This window comes from Cygnus atratus, unplaced genomic scaffold (genome assembly GCF_013377495.2).
Source record: "Cygnus atratus isolate AKBS03 ecotype Queensland, Australia unplaced genomic scaffold, CAtr_DNAZoo_HiC_assembly HiC_scaffold_414, whole genome shotgun sequence".
NCBI lineage: Eukaryota > Metazoa > Chordata > Aves > Anseriformes > Anatidae > Cygnus > Cygnus atratus.
Window position 1 is genome coordinate 1 of NW_026110012.1, and position 5000 is coordinate 5000.

The 5000-nt window shown below is 47.6% G+C and overlaps 1 long non-coding RNA gene across 1 annotated transcript; it reads right to left on the reverse strand.

Annotated features, from left to right (window-relative positions):
* Positions 1-355: 355 nt before the first annotated feature.
* Positions 356-4367, reverse strand: LOC126913723 (uncharacterized). Its single transcript, XR_007709374.1, has 3 exons — positions 3559-4367; positions 766-2614; positions 356-575 (listed from the first exon to the last, which is right to left on the reverse strand). It is a non-coding gene; the product is annotated as an uncharacterized LOC126913723 (long non-coding RNA).
* Between the last annotated feature and the right edge of the window lie 633 nt (positions 4368-5000).

The following is a 5000-nucleotide window of genomic DNA, read 5'->3' on the forward strand; positions in this document are numbered from 1 at the left end:
CCTTTCATGAGGCAAGCGCCAGCCTGCTCTGCAGGACCCTAGTGCCCTTTTACCACCTCTGCTTTCTAGGGAAACCCCACCTAACCTCGAGGAAGCAGTTTCTGCGTGAGGCCAGCCTGTCACAAGGAATCAGCTTCATCAAGGATGCAGCGAGGAGACTCTGAACTCATTTGGATCAGTGCAGCTTAGGCTGGGTGCATGAAGAGGCTATCCTTGTTTAACTTAGGGAAAGGCAGGACAAAAGATATATGGAGAAAGACACGTTGCCTCTGCTGCTGCCTTGGGTCTTTACAACCCCAGTCCTGGCTATTTTGAATATTTATGTGCATAAGAATCCCGCTTTCAGGAGCGTGCAAGAAATGAATTGTTACATAGAGAGACGTGAACGTATAAATTGCTTTAGCAGCTCATTTTTACCCACCTGTGCTACTCTGTTTTTCAAAAAGCATTCCAGGCTATCTGTTCGTCTAGAGGTGCTTCTGTGATCCCAGAGGAGAGGCAGCACATAAAGGACAGAGCCAAGACTGGTGGCTGCCATGCACAACCACCGGCTTCTGCAGGGAAGAGGATCCATCCTAAAAGCAGGGCAGGCAGAGGAAGTGAGAAGCCAACAGACCCGAGCAAACAATGACTAGCAAGTGGAGGCAGAAGGGGCAGAACCCCTTGGGGTCTTTTTCCTCTTTAACCAAATCCGGTCTCCTACATACACAAGACAGCCCACCCACCCTGAAAGCAGTTACACAACGCAGCACGTGTAAGGCTTACACCAAGACTCTGAAGACCAGGACAAGCGAACGGTAGCACTACACGGATTCACACGTCCTCTTCGTGCCTGTGTGCACCAACTTTCAAAGCCAAGGGTATGACGGGAATCAAAAAAGGATAAGCAGAAATCAGGTACATTAAGTTTTAAGTCATTCTATTGTTTTGCTATGACATTTAATACAAATTTCTGATAAATTAGTTACAGAGGCAACTTTTGAGCAGTGGCTGGCAGAAAAACCTTCCCGTTTACAAACGCACAACTCCTACAAGCACTCCTACACCCCCCCCCCCCCAAAAGGACATTTCCATATCCACCAGTGCCACGTTCAGGCAACACTGTGAGCTTCATTTTACACACGAGACACAGAAACGCCAACACTTCAGTCTGCGAAAGTATCTTGCGCTCTCAGGTACGGAAAGGTACCACGGTGCTTTTTTTGCAAAGTCCATTTTCTCAGGGAAAGCTTAACTGACATGAGCTTTTGAAGACCTCTTGGGCGATCTGCTCAAGACCATGTGGGAACAGAGCAGAAAACTGAAGCTACGATTCCTACCCTTTATGTAAACTGGAGGGCCTGTGCACTGACCAGCCCTCCCTACAGACACCTGCTTGCTTCCCTGTCAGCCATCTCAGTCTTACCTGAAAGCACCGATATTCCATTTATCTGGAACAACATCTTCCCCAGCCCCTATTTACAGTGATCTCCACTGCGCTTCTGTCCCATTCGCACGATCACAGAAAAGTATGATTAAAAAAAGACAAAACAGCTCAAAGCACAAAGTGCTTTGCTAACTCTTTGCCATTAGTCAAAGGCATAAGCAAAACACCCGCACTGAAAATGTCACATGGATGAAACGATTGCTTTGGTGGAGTGCTGCAGGGACATTTCGTACGCACATACCAGAAGGCATCACAATATCTCAAAGAGAAAGTTCAAAATGCAATTTGAACAGCTGAAACTTGCTACGCTTAGTAAAAACTTAGTTGAAAACAGAGGCATAAATCCCTAAGGTGGTCTTAGTTTTTTGAAAAAAGAGTTTATTATTTCCTGCAGCGTGCAGTTCACATGGCTTGATGCCAAACTACACTTAATAAATGAAAACCTAATTAAGTACCTCTTCCAGAGCCCTCCACTTCACCTCCTCCAGATTGAAGGCATTCTGCACCTCAGGTTTCAAATGAGCAAAACATACACTGCACTGCAGAACCTTGGACTTCCACGGCCTGTTTGCCTGCTTACAAAAAGCAGTTGGTACTTTGCAGTTTTCTCCCACGCATATTAATGCGAGCAATCAGGCTTCTACCGCTCTGCAGATCTGACAACTATCAGAACAGCTATGTTCAATTTCTGTTCCAGGCTTGTCTTTTTTTTTTCTTCCTTCCTCCCCTGCATTCCTTATTTACTTATTTATGTATTTTCCACTGCAGACGTTACCTTAGTGAAATTGCGGAGCTGCAGCTCACCTTCTTACGGCAGCAGAGGGCTCGCTGCCGCCTGCCTCGCCCCCACAGACCCCCTAGTATTCAGCTGCTCTATTGCCAGCTCACAAACCTCGGCGCTATTGCACAGCTACAGAATTAAGAACAGGCTGGGACAGTGACTGCTCAGCAAAGCTCCTATGCAGTCCCACCTAAACTATGAAGTCCGTACAGTGCAACATAAAGAAGGAGCGGGAAGAAGCGAGGTTCTCTCGCAGTGACAACTTTTACAGAAGACTCTGTCATTTCCAAATTAATGCTTGATGAAGCAAAAAGCCTTTGCACGACATCGAATCTTCCTCTGTCAGTCAGAGTAGCCACCAAAGGACTGCTCAGTGCCAAGGTGCCGTCAGCTGAAGCGATATTAGGCTGTATTTACGAGAGAAAGAGACAGAAACAGAGGCATTAGAAAGGCTTTTCAAGCAGCGCTGTTCTTTGCATCACGGAGCTCGGTTCTTTCTTACAAAACCACTGGAGAACTTACAAGGGAGTGGTAGAAGGGCAAGATTCCCTCTACCATTACCTTTGACAAGTACAAGGTACTCGTCCAGCACCAAAGCTCACCTCCCCACAGCCATGTTTCAGAATGCTCCGTCATGACGGCCACTGCGCTGACAGCTGGAAAGAGGAGGAGGGAGCGCTGCTTCTCTCACACCCAGCACGGATACCGCCTTCACACCCAGCCCTCAGACCTGCTCTGCGGCACCCTTTAAGGAGAAACATCTCTCCCACTGCTTTTTCCCCAGTCCAACTTCTCTCGCTGCAGATTACACTTAACTCACTCTCATTCTGAGCCAACGGCAGCATTCACCTTGTCCCTACGCATCTAAAGGTTTTTACTGTAATTTTTGTCACTGAGTGTAGGAAATTCAGAGCAAATGCCAACCCTGCCCCGTTCCTTCAGCTGTTTTAATGAATGGCCTCAGAGATTTGCCACTCCAAATCTGCCAAGGCCCAAGCACTGCTGGTATCAAAGGGAATTTCTGTTTCCCAAGGGCAGGTGATTGTTGTTACTGAGATTTCAGAATGGGTTAGGGAGACTGGTAGTAAATTAAAATTCAAGCTACAATTACAATTTTCTTTTGCTCACGCAATCTCCTAAAAGCAGAAGCACTTCAGAGGCTAGGTACCCACCTGCAAACAATTCCCTACATTGTTTGCCACCATCAGGCTCTGACCTTGCCTAAGCAGTGCCTACAGCTGAGATCTGCCCCAGAGCCTGACACCTTCTTTATCGGATGAGAAACACAAGGAGGCAGAGAACTCGGTCGTTACTGCTGCTGGTGCCCACACGCCACTTTCTGATTACTCACCAAGCAACACAATGCCGGAACAACCTGTAGATCACAGCAGGCACGCAGCAGGACAAGAGTGTAATCAGACAGCTCTGTGAAGGAGACATGAACAGGGAAAGATTGTTTCCAGTGAATGCAGCACAAGGCTGGCTGCTGGAGACGGGACTTCCTTAACAGTGAGCTCTGCTGTGGGGCTCTCCTGATGAGCAGCGGCGGGCGAGCCGCATTTTTGAGGCCACCCGCAGGTACAGCACTTTGTGGAAATGGACGCTGGAGACCAAAGTGATTCTACAGCGAGGGAAGCTGTGACAAGTGCTCTGCTGGGCACTTGCAAGGGGCTGATCCAGCCCTTTGCCTGCTTCCCAGACTGCAGAATAAAGTGGAACGGGCAATGGGTACAAGCAAACCCCAAGCTGACTGTCCCCGCCCTTGACAGAAAGGCAGCTGGTAGGAAAGGGGATCTCCTCCCCATCGTTCTCTTCTCCTCCCCAGGCACCTCCCCACTGTTTCAGCCCGAGCCCGCAGGCTGGCTGAATGATTTAGGCCTGGCTCTGCCGTGGGGCAGGGAGATGGACAAAATGATCCCTGCGGTGCCCTTAAACTCTGTAACTCAAAGGCTGTAATTTCTAATAGAAGCAACAGGCAGAAAACAGCTTTTGATTCTCCATCCAGCTACAGTTCCGCGTGGACGTCAGCAGTAGCCATCATGGCTAAAGCCAGGTGATAACGCAACACACTCAATTAACTGCGCCCTGCTGTTAATAGCATCTGACAAGTATTATCACATCGGTGGGCCTCTGTTTTCCCCTTCTTTTGTGTGTCTGCAAATGAGTTAAACTTCCCTACCTGGGTACTGCTCACACGTGGATGCACAGTGACATTTGCTGCACGGTGCCACGTCTCACTAATACCACACCTGCCTTCCCTTCGTTATCTTAACGTCAGGAAACTTTGTGTATGAGAAAGAGGAGAAAAAGCCAGGAAAGAGTCTATCTTGGATTTTGCAGGTGACTTTTAATTAACACTGTGGGGCCACCTCGATTGTGAGGATGGCATTTGTTTGACATTTGTGTTTCATCTCCTTTTTCAGTAGCAGCAAACCAACCCTCTAATTGCAGTGTCTCTACATTAAATTCCTTTTTGCTAAATATAGTTTGGACCTCGACAATGTATGCTGCTCCAGAGAAGACAACACCCAATTTGTAATTCTCACCATTTAGGCAAGAACAACTCTGGCATGCATCAAGAACAGAAATCAGCTTGTCAAACTGGAAATGGCCACATTCAGCAGAAACTGAAGTAGAGCTATCTTGGGGGAAAGTGTATTTTCAAGCAAAATCTGTCAGAGATCAAGGGCTGACTTTAATTCCTAGCCAGGAATGGCTAGCAGAGTATACACATCGCAGAAAAAGGAGCAGAACGCATTACATTCAGTAAACTCACCAACTGCTCATCAAAAA